At 37.9% G+C, this 16,739-nt stretch overlaps 1 long non-coding RNA gene across 1 annotated transcript in view; it reads right to left on the bottom strand.

The window, feature by feature from the left end:
- LOC135580691 (uncharacterized) overlaps positions 1-13,427 on the bottom strand; it is a 306,238-nt gene extending 292,811 nt beyond the window's left edge. Inside the window, exon 1 of the long non-coding RNA XR_010475614.1 lies at positions 13,066-13,427. This is a non-coding gene — a long non-coding RNA (uncharacterized LOC135580691). The remainder of the gene's footprint in view (positions 1-13,065) is intronic.
- Positions 13,428-16,739: the final 3,312 nt, after the last annotated feature.

Raw genomic sequence — 16,739 nt, 5'->3', positions numbered from 1 at the left:
TTGTTGTATTCCCTAAGCATGTGCTTGTTGGGTTTGGTTTTGTGAGCTTTTCTTAATGGTCATTCCCCAAACCGCTACACATTTATATATAGTGGTCAAACACCTGCCGTGAATCAGATTCTTTCACAGCATCAGCTATCAGGCTGGAAATCCCCAGCAAGCTGCCAAGAACCCAAGCAGTGGCTGCAAATATACATGTGGTAAATATACACTGATCAGACCTCATACAGCATACACCTTATAGTAATGCTCCACAAAAAAAGATAAGTGCTGTCTTCAATGCACAGCAGAGTCTCCGCTATCATTGCATCAGTCATAGAAACTTCTCCCTGTGTCTGGGAGACAGAGAGAGAAGACTAATGTGGCCATTTTATGTGGCCATAATATAGTCTGCCAAAATTTCGAAGGCCAATTTCCTTGTGAGTTGTGCTGTATAATTGGAGGCAGATGAGGACTCAAGTCACTGACATCACTCAGACTGTTCAGGTGAAAAAAGACTTATCACAGGATAATACTCTGAGCTTTCCTCTCTATTTGAACTCAAACACTTAAAGTGCAATTTGATTAAACTTCAATTCAAAACAAAGTTCTTTAAAAGTGAAGGATTTATACCATTCTATTTTTGCACGTCGTAATTAGATCCTTCTTATATGTACTCTCATTTCAATATTCTTTCAGGTAGAAAATTATGACTTTTAAGCTTTGCTTTATCTTAAGGCACAATGAAATAGTGACTGAATGCCAAAAAAAATTGGTTACAAAGAACTAAATTATTAAGTGTTACGTCAAAGAACGTTTTTTGAAAACCCAGCCATTGTGAGAAGTTCAGTAATGGAATTTAGACAAATAAACAATTAAGGAGGATTTGGTTACATGTTTATAAGATAAAAGAAATTATTCAAAGTATCAAAGTACATTAATTAAATGGAAATGGAACTTCTGTATGTTAAGTTGTGACTAATTTAGTAGTCACTTTTTTAAATGAAGATTGAACTTCTCTATGTTATGTACTCCTCTATGTTAATAGTGACTTTTTTAGAAATAAGGACATTAAAGTGCCAATAAGGTGCCATTAGTATCAGGTACACTAATTTTCATGAGCTGATTAGTTTAACTAGCTGTCTTAATAAGAAGTCCTAGGAAATCTAACATTTGCAATTGCTAATTGTTGGAGGGTGAAAAAAAAGACCAAAACCTACAGGTCCCAAATACTCATATAGTACATATAGTCCATACATAAATTCACTTCCTTAATCAAAATATTAATTTGCCTTTTTATACCTTCTGACATCACCCATTCTGCTTACATGGCAAGTGGAAGAAAGCAGCAGAAATACTTTTGCTTTTGCTCCCCACCACACCACCAAATACAGGAACAATATAACCTTCAAAGTCCTTATCTAAGTAACAAGGTCAAACATGGCCACACATATTTCAGAAGAGACAAAAAGAAAATTATTTTAGGAGGTGCTGGTCCAAGTGTTACTGGACTGGAATTCCATATGTGACCTGGAGTGGATTCCTGCAGAACAGGTCCATAATGTGCAAAGGAGACTAAGAAGGTAGCCTGAAAATAAGATTCAGGGTAGCCCACTTATACTTTATTTTTTGGCCTGTATTCTTAAAACATGCTTGTACTCCTTAGAATCACGTTCAGCCTTTTAGAAACTGTCCCATTTTTTGATTCTCCTGGAAAAATTTTGTTCCACTTCCTATAAAGGCTCTAAAAGGGAACTTAGTGCAGAAGCCTTTTTTTTTTTCCTCTTGAGAATCAAGAAAACACTACAAGGCAACTGAGTGTGGAAATATTTTCAGCTGCTTTTATCTTATGTGCAGTGGGAACACATTATAAGGTAAGAAAAAGCTTCAAAGTCCTTCCCTTTTTTCCTGAAGTTTTACAGTTTTTATGTATTACATTAAAATAATAACCACGTCAAGAGATATGAAGTCAGGTACACAGAAGCTGACAGAACATAGGAACATACCAAAAAGAGTCTTGAGAAAAAAGTGGAGACATCAGTATCTCAGAAGACAGAAAAAAAAACAATCAAAATCAAGTTTCCAGTAGTAAATTAGGAATTAGTTCATACAACTATAATAATTTCTTTTCTTCTTTGATGCAACCCAAGAAATGCAAGTGTGTGTAGGTAACAGCAAGTTACAGTTCTAAACCTGAAACCCACTGAAAGCTGAACCCACTTTAAGGCTAAAACACACAAAGAATAATAACGTCTGATAATAATCCCTAGTTTTATAATAGAGTTATAGTAGAGTATAACATAATACAGGAGTTACATTCTGACATTAAATCATGATGGAACATCAATATTTCATTTCTAAACTGCAGTGTGTAGTCTGGATTACATTGGTGTGTATCTACAGATAAAGATGATAACAGGCTAATCAGGGCACCAGTTTGTTGGGTGGATTCACTGGTCCAACTCTGTATTGTAGCACCTGAATTCCTGTTTATATTGCAGTGGACAAGCACTTGAACTGCTCTGCAAGTTCACAAATATTTGAGCTGTTATTTGCTAGCATTGCAATGTGGAAATCTATGCTTTACTGTTTGTTCTTCAGTTTTTTGCTTTCATAAATTGATATTTGTATTTCTATAAAGTGCATCAGTTAGCATAAGATGTGTAGGCACCAACTGTATTCTGTTAACATAACATAATGCTTAGTATAATGACAGGCTGGCTCTGGTTATCAAAGTTGTGAATAAACTTGCCTTTTTTGCATCTGTGTTAAAACACTAATTAAAATATCTGTTCAAAATAAACTGTTTCATAGAGAGAGATTTAGAGTGCTGCTATTTTTACCAACATCATAACATCCTTCTCAGTGAGGCAGAAGGCTTGCAGGTAGGAAAAATTCAGCTACAAATTTATGATTAATTATCTTCTCTTCTGAAATAGTTATAGGGGTTCAACTGCACATTAAGTCTGAGTATCATGTTTGGGGATGCTCTAGAGACACAATGCCCTGAAGTCACTACTTTCTATTCACTATGTTCCCAGTGTTCAGGTTCCCTCAGAAGATTCGTCATGTGCCATGTAGCCCATCATCACCTTTTCTGGTCTGCAGGAAAGGGAGATTGTCACTGTCACTCAGAGCCACAGCTCCAGTTTCAGTCCTGTGTGTTGTCACTTCCCCAGTGCCAACCAGTCTTACCTGCCTGTACTATGCATATGATACCATTCAGTTCTTTGGATGCTCCTAATTGCTGTTACCATTGCATCCCATTCGTTGGCTATTCAGAGACTTCTTGCCGTGTGCAGATAGGCAAGGCCTATTAAACCATTCGACCAAGAGGGTAAGGTGTAATCAAAAAAAATAATTTGTAGCTTTGTCACCTATAATGTAGAGGGTTCAGGCAAACAATCCCAATCAACTATATTCTTTACAGCAGCTTCTAAAACTAGATTGCTGTAGGCTTTATTTCTTTCTTAGAAAAAATGTCATGCTGCTTGAAAAATAAAAGGCGGGGTGGGGGGGGAAATATCAAACTGCCTTCAAAAATCTTAATCCTAGTAGTTATGCACAGGGATTTGGCTAAGATCGCTAGAAATGTCTCTGATTAGAGTTTCACTTTGCTATTACCTTCCAATACAAATGCAATTCAAACTATTTGAGTCTACATTGACTATCTGAGGTGGTTTAGAATAAGGTATGTGTATTTCCATTGTTTAACTTGCTGTCCAAATTCACATTCCATATATAAATTTTGTCAGTTTATGAGCACTCAAACTTTTTTGCACATCTGTAGAACAACAGACTTTTGAGTCCAGATTTCTCTCTGTTTATAAGTGTAATGGTTCCCTTTTTCCTGTTATCTTAGTGTGTTATCTTCCAGAGAACTAACCTCAATGCATTTTTAACTTTTACTGAGCTAAGTACTTCTGTCCTTTTTGGCAGGAAGCAATTCCATAGCTTCCTTCTCTTCATTTCTAATCTCCTTCCATCTGTCAGCTCAAAACAAAGATGAAGGCGACAGCAGTTTTACCTGACAAAACATCACACGTTGCTATTTGGAGGTACTTTGAGACCCATCAACTGAGGTTTAGCTCTCAATGACACCAAAGTTGAAATACATTTATTCTAACTCCCTGGAAAAACTCACACTTAGAAGATGCTTAAAAACTACCAGGTGGCACCACATACAAACTTGCATGTTTTATTTTTGTTTTCTGTTATTCAAAAACTATGTTTATAAACATGATTTTTGCACTGCTGCTGACAAGGACAGATAATGTTATAAACATTATCATTTTTCTATTGGTGTTTTTAGTAACCATACTATTCTGGCCTTTCTCTTCCTTTTTAGTTACTATCTCGGCTTCTCTCCCACACAGCCCTTCCTGTACACCACTAGGTGCATTCTCAGCTTTCTAAAGGAAAAGTGCTGTAATAGAACTGGGGATAAAATGCCCTGCAAGTTGTTACTCCAAAGGGATGCAGTGCTTTATTTGAGGTCGACCAATAAGTGCTTACACAGGAAAAGCTCTAATGGGAAACAGCCCTTGAAGACTAAATCTTCTGTTGATTAGTTATTCACTGTACACCAAGCCAACTGCTTCTACAAGGTCCAACTTCTAACACACAAATACTTTTCTTTCAAATTTTGCTTTGTTTCAATTCAATAGGCTACTTGATTTTGTAGTTACTACACCAGGATCCCTCTGAGTTTGAATTAATTTCAATGAGTAATTCTTATGAATTTATATCATCCGTTAAAACAGCATTTCAGTTATATGTCTTTTTTCAAACCTGTACACAATTACTGCACTAAAATTTGGAAAACACTGAGAGATACATTTTCTTTTATTATTTGGAAGGCTAAGGCTGCATTTCTTAAATCTTTCTTCTCTCTTCTCTTCCACTGATTAAAATTTCTGTGCAGGTGCCAAGGTGTATTACTTAACAGTGATCCATCAAAAGCTCTATCAGTTGGCATGCCATTGCCATTTTCTTCTAATTTTCATTAGATTCATTGGTGGATTTAATTGATAAATTCTTAAAAAAAAAAAAAAAAAAAAAAAGAGGGTTTTCTGTTTGCTTCTACTGTTTCTATTGCTGTTTAGATAGCATGGACTCACTGCTATGCAGAATATTTTACAGAAACAGACAGGATTCCTGCCATAAGGAATTCAAAGTGTGTGCATTTATTCAGGTAGATAGAGTAAAACTTTCCAGGTTGTCTGCTTTTAGACAAGGCTGGAAGGAGATTCCAGAAGAAGCATCATTCAGCATTGTGCATATCTTCCTCTTCAGAGCTTGTATTTGTCCTTCAATTTATCATTGTCTTCCATAACATAAATCAGCCAAACTCAGCTAATGTTTCCAAGACAAAAATCAAATCAAATGTGCCATGAGAATAATTATATTCATTTGTACTTGCACGCGCTATAAAAAGGCATATTTCGTCTCAGACTTCACAAGGATTTCTTAACCTTCCTTATTGACCTTCTGACTTTCAAACATCCAGAACTCATCTTTTCAAACTATTTCTTGTAACCAAGGTGACATTGTTCGAGAAGCTGGTCTCTACTGAACTACACACATCATGGAGTATATTATGTGTTTAATACCCTTTAATTCCAGAATATGTTTTGCAACTACATAATTACTATTAGTAATCAGGAAAAAGTGCATCCCTGCCAAGGAACAAGAGTAAATCCTAAATTTTAAGTTCAGGTCATTACCTACACTTAGCTATACATTTCTTTTCTTACCCTGCTGTCTTGGTGTCTGGTTGGGACAGACATACTTAAAGCAGAATAAATTACAGCAGAGGTGCTCTAATCAGATAACTAACAAATCTAATACTAAGCAGTATTAGTCCTGTTTAGAAAACACACCCTAAACCACATTCATCCTCTTCTACCATACTACAATCAATATTCTGCCTATAATTAATTTCACACCAGTATAAATGGAAGTAGCATGCCAGTGAATATAGTCCAGAAGCTTCAAAGTATGCTTATTTCAAAGACAGTAGAGTTGGATATACTGGTATCAGAGCATTGTGATGTAGCACAGTTTTAGCCAGCAGTCTAAGCCAACCAACACCAGACATAATTATTTTATTACACCAGCATTAGTTTGAAATACTTCTTTCTTTAGTCACTTTTAATGCCTTCATATCTCACCCTGAGGCTGGCCTGCATATAAGGTCTCTTTAAAGAGAAAAATATATCTAAGGGCTGGGTTATATCAGCTCCCACATGGCCACTGTTTAATAGCTATGCTGAACCTGCCCAATGCTGTAATACAGAACAGGCAAGTGATCCACGGAAAAAAATACATGCTGTGCATATACACAGAGATATCAAAAAGCACTTTCAGTTGCTCCACATGCTTATTTAACTAACAAAACTTAAATTGGAGCAGATATTACAAGAGGTTTGCAGAGAACACCACGATCGTTAGTCACTGATGAGGTCTTTCCAGACTTGCTAGGTGCCCACGGCTAACAGACTCTGCTGAATGTTTTCAGCTTTCTCTTCTCTTCTCTTCTTTTACAGTCTCATCTCTACAGCACTTTGCCTAAGGCTACCATGGTTCTTTTTGCTGCTTCTTCATCTTAGATATGGGGAGAAAGGGCAGTTGGGGGCAGGAAATAAGGAAGAAAGCATCAACTTTTATTCATTTATTTATTTAGTTTTTATACACTGCTCATTAGTAATTTCACGTAAGACAGTGTGCAGCCTGCTCAGGTTCAGATCTGCATGGCCCTTACAGAGGGTCTGGAGAAGCTAATGCTTCTCCTTTTATTTTGCAACTCTTAAACGGGCACACTCACGCTCCCAGTAGGTCACACTTTGCATGCTGAGAAGGAGGGAATTCAAGGGAAAAGAGAGGACGCTGCGAGAAGAGACTGGTCGCTGTGGCAGGAACAGTGCGGGATCAGGACACCAGTGTGCCCCTGCGCCTGTGACACCTTAAGTCAGCCAGGAGCTGCCCATCATGCCCCTCCAGCACAGAAGATACTCAGCAGGGTATAATTCTGTTCTCCCAGCACCTTAGCTCCTGCTAGTCTGCTGATTCCTGCGACAGACAGCTCCTCAATTTGGCCATTTTAAAGTAAATACATCATCTTTGAAGCAAGCTTTTTGATATTATTTAACTTAGCTGTTTTAAAAACAAGCAGCAAAATATGAGTGCCATTCCTCTTCCATCTCACCAAAAGATCATACAGGTAAAACCAACTGATTTCTATGACAAGAAGTCCCAGTGAGACTTGAGGACAAAGAGCAAGGCATATACAGCAAAGGGCAGATTTTTAATTCCTGCTCTCTTAGCTATAGTCCCAAAGCTCCAATGTTCATTTAACTGGCCAGTATAGGAAAAATAACTTAATTTGTCCCTTCTGCGAGCTGGAGGGACTGCTAGAGAAAACAGGCATCGCTGGGACAAAAAACAGCCTGTTCATATCCATCCCACCCAGCAGAGGAGCTGTTTCGCTACCTTTGTCACCTTAAGCACTATTTTGCAGAAAGACTGTACTTCCCCAATAGAGTTCCTCACTGAAAGAATCCCCAGAGGTGCTTAAAAGCACGTTTCTGACCTGCAACTCTGCATTTTGATGTTGCAGCATCCCCCCTTCTGTAATAGCAATCCGGGACACCAGTTACCCCCAGCAGTACTCTCCCTCCTGCACGCAGGAGACTGTAGCAACTCAAGAACACAGAGATTTTAAACAGGCTTTTTTTGGAACTGTGTTGCATCTGTGCCCGAGAATATCAAAGGACAAGTCTCTAAATACACAGATCAGTCAGGTTATGCCCAAATACCGCTGAAAAAGCAAGCAAAACAGACAAACTTCTTGTAATTGAATATGAAACTATTTTGTTACTCAGTAGGGGTCTCCTTGCTATATAAATGAGGATATCCTCTATGCAAGTCCATTAGCTCTTGGAAGGAAAAGGGTTAGCAGAATGATTTATTTTTTTTAAATTTATCTGCAGTTCAGATTTTTAATTTATAGTTGGCCTAAATTCTCCTTTATCTCTGCACCTTCTTTGTGAGAGGTGAAACAAGTCACTCAGGGGAACAGCATTTCAGGAAAAACTCATTTATTTGTTTGTTTTTCATTTTGCCAAGTCCTGTGAATCATAATCAAATCCTGAATGAAACCACTGTGGAGATTTAGCTAGCTCAGCTCTTTAGCTCCCTCACTCCAAGAGTTTGATCCATAGAGAAAGCACAGAGAAGAAAGGAAGCAGGCAAGCCTAGGGAAGTAAAATTTGGCTAATTGAGTTATGCTGTGTTCAGAGCCAAGCTAATGTTAGCAGCTGATATCAGTGTAATCCTGACATAAGAAGCCTGCTGATCAAATAGAAGAGATAAACATACAGCCACATTTTCAAAGGGTGCTAAACTCCCAGTTGTTTTCCTGTTCTACAAGGAGCTCTCAGTGTTCAGGAGCTTTGAAGACTGGCTCACAGCACTCTCTGTGAAGTTGGCTGGGGGAAAAAATACAAACCAAAAATCCCCAAAGAATGTTCATAAAGTTAATTGGCATAATCCACTCAAAAGGGAAGGGCCTAGCAAAAAAAAAATCCTGGAACCTGGGAAGAGAAAGAACCCAAGTGAAGGGATTGGGAGAGGGGTCAGTAAGTGTAATTCTTGCTGCTTTTGTATACTACAGAAAGCACAATACTTTCCCTCACAATGAACACACAGCAGTTGTAGATTACTTTGCTATTTATGAACTTGGACTGCATTAGCCCTAGTTAAAATGCTGAAACTCTCTCGAAACCTATGGATGCAGCTGGGAGCTCAAGAGGAATTATGTCAAAACCTCTTATCCTTCATGTGCACACACTTGTTTCTGTCCTCCTAAACCTTTAAAACTTTTCCTCCCAAGCCAGACACAGATACTGAGGCTCAGTTTTGGAAATGCAGAGATGGCTTCAAACTTTGATTCATTCTACAACAGACAGTCTGAATTCTGAGAGATCTCAAAGGACCATCACAAAGTTCAGAATAATTTTTCAGACACATTGAAACATTTGAAAAACAGAAATGAGCTAATAAACCATTTGTTATATCAAGCAGATATGACAAAAAGCAAAGCATGTAATATAAAATGTATATGTATTCGTCAACAAGACTGAAACATGAATTCTAGTCTCTTCACAACTTTCATTTCAGTGTAAAAGAACAAGATGACATATGGAAATTAAGAAGTTCTGAGAAGAAAACTAATCATCAAGTGCCTTGTGGAAACACTAATGTGTTATTCTGTCACTAAATTACAGAAGAAAACTCATTGAAGGTAACTCATTTGAAGGTAACCAGGCTTAGCACACCTGGGTTATTTTTGTAAAAGCAGAGCAACTAGAGCATAGAGGTATCACTTTTTAGCTGCATCCTTACTGTACACATTTGGGAGAACACATCAACAATACCAGCTGTTACCTGATGCAAGTCATGAGGTATTAAAAGCTTTTGAACCTTAAAGCAGGAAGAAGTGAAATGCATGGACCACTACAAAACCAAGGAAAATAAACTACATTTACATTGAAAAGGAAAAAGACAGACCACTAGAAATCATCATACTGTCCTTTGTAAAATACGTGCAACAACACTGAAAGAAATCAGCATTAGCCACACATGACACGGACTAGAACAAAACCAACTTTTGCACAGAAGAAAATGCATTAGCAGAGATATGTGGGAGGTCAATTTTTCCATAAAACGAACTCTGAAAAAAATAAAGCTTAGAAGTATGCTTTTAGGAAAATCAAAACAACAAAGTCAGGTTTTTTTCCCCACGATCATAAATATTACAGTCTCTCTTCTGTCACATCTCCCATTTATGTAACTATGAAGCACAACATGAACTACACTTCAATCCCATACAATATTATTCTATTGGTAATGATTCCCCTAGCACTACAGGCCAAACATAGATCGTATTTGTACTAGGATACAGTTCACACTCAAGACCTGTTCTATCTCCTATGTGCACACAGACTTGAAACCAGAAAGTCAAAGCAGAGAAAGCAAGATGGACAAATTCTTTCAAAAAAAGAAAAAAAAAGGGGGGGAACTACTAATGTATTAATTCTGTCTTTATTTTTGCAAATATGAAATATGTCATGACCAAAAACAGGTCAGTCTTCTTTGTAGCTCTAATCTAATAATTTGTTTCTGCATTTCTACAGAGCAGCTGAGACTGAGCATTAGCCTGTTACTGACAGAGACCAGCCATGCTTATAAGGGACTTGGTACCAAAATGTCAGTTCAACCTGTCTGAAGAGATTTTTAGGTGCAATCCGAGTAGATGTAATGCCAGAAAATTTACTTTAGATAAGACTAAACCAGAGTTGGATTTTACTGTTAGCTATCCTCATACTAGGAAGTCACAAATCACCAAAATAAAACCTTGAGGGTAACTTGGGGACTATATCCACGCTGAGTAGGTGAACACCACATAGTCCTCTTGATTTCACTGAATCACTTCAGCTTCAATAACAAGTTACCACTAAACCAGCATATTTAAGTGAGGTAAATCAGAAATAGTTTAACAGAGAAGTAACTTGAACTTCAAATTGGAAAATAACATTTCTTTAAAAAGGTATTTCTATCATCAGTAATATTCAGAGAGGCACTAGTAAAAAGCATACATGGAAACAGTTCAGAATAAAGAGATACAATCCAGCTATGAGGAAAGGAATGCAGTACTTGCTCCCAGACTGTTCTTCTATTCTGAAGTCTTTGAAAATGTATGTAAAACTATGACTGTCTAGGTACTCTCAAGAAATAGGACTCCACTGTACTACAGATAAAGATATGAAGGTACAATGAAAAACCTGCTTGTCCTATAATCCACAGATCAGAAAGTGCAAGTGGGGGGATAAAAGTAGTACAAAAAACTTTTCAAATTCTCCTTTCAAATGAGATCATCTCATAATTTTGTAGCCCAGAACATTCAAGTGGACAATCTGCTACATTTTCTGTTTTCAAATAAACTTACACAAAACAGTTGTTGTTAATATGCTGCTTACACAAAGTATAAGCAACAGACCAAATGCATCAAAGGAGGTACTAATTAATAACCAACATGATCATAAGTCACAGTATCATGGACTGTGAAAAATGCAAAGCAAGACATATCAAGAAACATTAGACATGTGAGGTACCTTTCAAACCTAATGAAGCCACTGTTCTTTTGACAGAATAGATTCCAAAGTGCTGCTGATCTTACTGTCTTGAATTCACTGGCTTGAGGGAAACTCCTCTGATAGGAATGTTTCCCCTTCAAGAATTATTGAGCAACTAAATATGCATCCATTTGGACCACTAAGTTATGTATGAACATGTATGCATAATGCTAATATATTTTAGTGATCATATTAAGGTAAAATGAATTGCTCTGTAGCAGCCATCTTAAAAGCAACTGAAGAAAGTAAAAGTATAAATTAATCTGAGCTTTTTGGGCCCATTTTTTGTTTATTTCCTGAGACAGTATTCAGCATTTTGATTTCTTTCAAGATGATCATTTTCACATATATATCCAATATGACTAAAATAATTTATCATAAATTCTTCCTAAACAAAAGATGAAGGAATATTCAAGTAAAAATCATGTAAAATCCTCTAAAAGTGCAAACCCTAGAAGCAGATAACTAAAGCTCCTATGAACTCTCCAGTGTTATCAGTATCTCAGGCTTCTGTTTTATCTATCTATCTATCTATCTATTCCTTTGAGCACTGGTTTGTTTTTTTCTGTGTATTTTTATGTGGACCGCTATAAACCAGCATTATAAGCTTAGGGCTGAGTTTTTAAGTCAGACTAGAAGACAACTTTTTCAGAAGCTTAGAAAGTTTGATTCTGTTCTCAGAAGTCACATTTATATGCACTTGTTGGGCCTGGGAAATATGTGAATATATATTTCGTATGTGTGGCATCATGAATAATTATCTTATTTCAGAATATCAGTATTGAAGCTCGTTTGCTACCAGGAAAAATAGAACCCTTTGTCTACAATAGAACATTATTACAGAACTGAGGTCTCAAAAAATTCCAACAGGGGCAAAATGTTCCCATTTTCTTCCTTCTTATAAACTCTAATTCTCAAGACAATGAACCTTAAAGTGAACAGGAAAAAAAAAAATCAAGAAAAATAATTATATAAGTTTTAAGGGACCAGATGAATAAAAAAATCACGGAACTGTTTTCAGTAAGCTTGTTTTTAAAATGTTTTCAGCAGCAATAAGGAAGTTTCTATTGGTGTTTTGTCAGAGACAAGTGCAGGATCTACCCTGCCTCAACCTGGGGAACTGGGTCAAAAAAGAAATCAAATTTTTTGTTAAATTGGTAAGTCAATTATTAGCATTACCTGTTATCACTTCAAGTTGATTTGACTATTATCTACCAAGCTTACAGATCATCATACATTGAAATAATGTAAGCCACTTGCAAAGAGAAAAGACAGAGTAAGTCTAACTTTTGAAAAGATTATGCACACAAGAATACCTGCTGTGACACCAGCTTTTTACTCCTTCAGTCACCAGTGAGTCTTAACTTACCACAGGCATAATCCCCTTGTGTTTATAATCACATTTTCCAGCATGAAAAGCCAATTATATATAAACATTAAACAATGCACTATATTTTCAGCTAAGCAGATCGCATGTATTTCTTTCTAGCATATTTATAAGTGCATTGCCAAGCAACTGTGCCACAGACACTTTGAATTTCAGTTTAAGTCTACAGAAAGCCACTGTAGTCAGTTCAACCAAAATCTCTCTGACCATAAAAACATTCCTATTTGGTTAGAACTTCAAACAATAGTGCACATCTTTGCACACTTTGCCTCTCTGTCAAGTATGTTTGAAATAGCTCATGGAGTCCAGCAGTCCATGTACCTGCTTCTATTTATGCCACACTCCTGAATTTTTAAAACATCCTTTTCATGACAACACTGTAAGGAATACCACATATTTTTGCAAAGATACAGGTACTCAGCTCCATTAGCCAGTCACCTCAGAATAGCTTAAAGTCCTTGGAGAGGCAAAGGAAAACAACACACCCCCTCAGGGGACTGTTACCTTTTTTCACTAAGGAAGGCTCTTCCCTACAGGCCTGAGACCCTGGGGACAATCCCAGGCAGCCTGCAATCCCAAAGGGGCTCCTGAAAGTTTTGTAGACTTCTTTAAGCTTCACTAGCTGCCGTAATGATCTCTCAGCTGAGTCCCACCGTGAGCCTTGCTCAGCCACCCCGGGCTGCCTTAGACATCCCTTCAACTATTCTAACTTGTGCAGGTTTTACAAGTTCTTCTGATACTCAGTGTTCTATCCACAGACTCAGCAGTACACAGGCTGGTTTTAAGATTAGATGTCCCTGAGACGTCAGAAAACAACCTCCTCAAGAATTATAGCATTCTTGACTCTTTTTGTGCATATTGTAAGTTTTCTGTGTACTCCTCCTTCTCTCACCCCTTGTATGCAGCTCTATTTTTATTGTCTTCCCTCAGATTCAGTTAGTCAAATTACACTTTCTTTGCATACACTGTTTATCTTTTAAAAAGCCAACATAGGAAGTGATGCAATTTCCTGATAAAGTAATAAAGATTAAGTACCTAAAAATGACATAACTTTCTGCAGGAGCCTTCAGCTGCAACACCTCAGCAAAACCTCTAATTAGGAACAGCAGCAAAGAAAGTTTAACTGAATTTTGTCCATACACTGTCAATAGATTAGTATTGACAAAGATATGTTCCTCTGCTAGAAAAAAGTGTCCCAGTGATGAACTGGGAGATATTTTGCTGGAGCAGGCCTAAGCCAGAGCTATTTTTAACTGAAACTTGAAATCATTACATTACTGAGCTGTTTTCAAGGTTCTGAGTCCACTGGTCAGATGTGAAATGGCTCCAGCCCCTGCTGTCATGCAGGCATAATAGCTAAGATAGGACATGCTTTGTGACAAGTTTCACATGTACAACTTGGTCACTCATCACCTTCAAACAAAGTTGTTCAATCATCACCACAAACTTCAACATTTCAGGAAGCTGCATACTTGGTTTTGCTCTCCCACAACCTCAATCTCTGTTTCTGCTGTTATCAGACAAAAAAAAAAAAAGGTACAGAACATCGTTCAGATTCCAGCTCTGCCTTGAGGGGAGATTTGCCCCTACATGCTTTGATCTCCTTCCAGTGGCTTTCCACAACTCTTCCTAAGTCTTGACCAACTTACTCTAACACTGTTTCTCTTCTACTAGTCACTTCATCCTCTCCGCTATTTCTTCCTGCACTGCAGGTATCACCACAGCCTTCTTTGGATTAGCAGCTTGATGAGGTAGACAATCAGGTCTTTCACTAAGGTCATATTTGCTTTGTAAAGCACATGCACTTCATTTCACATCCAAGTCCCATCAAAAATCAGAGCTAAGCACACACACACAAAAAAAGTGATAAAGGAAAAAGGTCACACCACACTTGAAATTCTATTTGAACTGAAGGAAACTACATGGATAAAAGGGGCAAGTATTGAACTCTCCACCAAGGAATCCTTTACACATTTGGGTCTCTTCCATGTCTACCATCACATCATATTTAGATTATTTATTTCTTTCCTGGTAGACCTGTTTAACACAGCGGTTTGTGTCTCCTGATTACCAAACGAGCTGTCCCTCCTGCTGAAGTACTGTGCCTTGTAGTGTAAATGTGCACTGTGTGATTTACTCCCACGTTCTGTTTCAGAAGGATCTAGGAATTTGTGAACTGTTACGCTGATAGCAGGAAGCTGTTGTGTCCCACTAGGATCAATAGTTTTCACTGCTGCACCTCAGCCCTACTTTCACAGCAGGTTTCAATCTAAGGATTCATCTGTTATTTTTCAGTCTAAAATCCTCAGGTTTTATACATGTTTTCCTCAACTTTTGGTAGAAAGCAAAGTATAGTAAAGTACAGAGTGTTCCTTGAGTCAGTTATTACTTACTGGTAGCCTAAGACTTATACAATTAAACAAATTTATCTTCTGGTGGTCCTGTAATCTACTTGTGAGCTACACTGATATACGTGCTCTGACCCTGACCAAAAAATTATCTCCACATACTTTAATTCAGAATCCTCAACACCACATTGCTTGCGGTTTCTGCAGCTTTGCTCCTCTTCAGGCAAAACACAGTTAAACACCAGAAACTCCTAACAACATTCAATGCTGTGTTCACAAGACTGTAGCTCAGTACAACAAAGCCAAAAAATCACAAGCCCAATACTGCCCAATGCAGAAAACAAGCAAAAAGAAACAAAGTCACATTTTCTAACACCAAGCGAAGATTTTAAACTCCATGGTAGTCTGACAGATAAAACAATACCTCTTGATTTTATTTTCATTTCCAGAAGCAGATAATTATGTCTTCAGGGCAGACTTCAAATCTGCAGCTTTATATAACAACGCTATCCCAAATAACAGCTTTTCCTCTGTGGAAGTACTAGCAATGTGCTAGATTCAGGAGTGACCCTGAGGGAAGCAAATGGGAGTGTTGTTAGGATGTAAACCTGTTATCACCCATGGGGAATCCCTGATGACTGTGTTTTGTCTTTATCCATCATAGATAAATACAAGGTATGACTGAAAATGACAATACTCCACCTTCAAGTACGTAGGGAACCTAAGATACCTACAAGACAGAAAAACTAGAACAAAAGACAAGTATAGAGTGAAGGGGCTGCTTCTTGGGTCTATCCTACAAAACACAGAACTGTGAATGTGAACATACCAGGAATAAAAATAAGTTATGATAGCATAAGTTTTCTTTCCAGCCTTTTCAACACCAAACCATCAGGGAGAAGCTCCTCAAGGGATGGGAAGCCGGGGGATAATCCAGCCAGCAGAGCAGCCTCACTCAGCAGGGTTCAGCCCACAATGTCCAACCAATGCAAGACAGAGGTTCAAGCCAGGTTCAAACACAAGTCCAGATTATCAGGCAGTTTCACAGTGATAAGGCAGATGTGAGTTCAAGCCGTAAAGTCAGTCCATAGTTTAGGATCGTACATAGCCCAAGTAGCAACAGGCAGGTCCAGAGAGATGTGACAGTTCTGAGATCAAGCTGGGGAGTCAGTCCATGGCCAGGCAGGCCACCAGTGGTGGCTGAGCTGGAAATCAGCAGTTGCCCAGCACTGTTCAAGCATGCAGCAAAGGTTTAAGATTGAGTTTAAATAAGGATCCTGAGCCCATAACTGAGGGTGGGGTGAGGAGGGCTGGAGACCCATCAGGCCCCAGCTGTGGCTCATCAGAACCACAACAGCCTATTAGTGCTACCAAGGCTCTGAAAACTACAAAAAACCTCTGCAAAGGAATAAGGTTAGTTCATTAATGGAAGTATAAGCTTAGAAGAAACACACAGGATATCTGCTTTGCTGTTGCATGAGAGAAAAATTTGCCAATGTTAAAGAGATTATCTATAAGGCAGTTTCATTTTGAGCTAACTCTAGCCATCCATACTTTGGTGGTGTATATATAATAAGAATTGTATTCAGATGAAACTACACTGTTCAGTGTTTCAGTTTACTGATACAGCATTTCAATTGCACTTCAAAGCATTTACAGAATTCAAGCAGACTTTCTGCAGATTGCCTAAGGGATCTCTCAATGGTGCCCTTCATTGACAGATATGATGATACAAACTCTTGGTTTTGTGAAGTTTTGGTAACTTCCAAGGAAATTCGGACACATTACTGGTATCTATTAATCATACACACTGCTTGTAAAGCAGTCTAA

This window comes from Columba livia, chromosome 12 (genome assembly GCF_036013475.1).
Source record: "Columba livia isolate bColLiv1 breed racing homer chromosome 12, bColLiv1.pat.W.v2, whole genome shotgun sequence".
In the NCBI taxonomy this organism is placed as follows: domain Eukaryota; kingdom Metazoa; phylum Chordata; class Aves; order Columbiformes; family Columbidae; genus Columba; species Columba livia.
The sequence above is the reverse complement of the archived record's forward strand: the minus strand, read 5'-3'. Positions and strand labels throughout refer to the sequence as shown.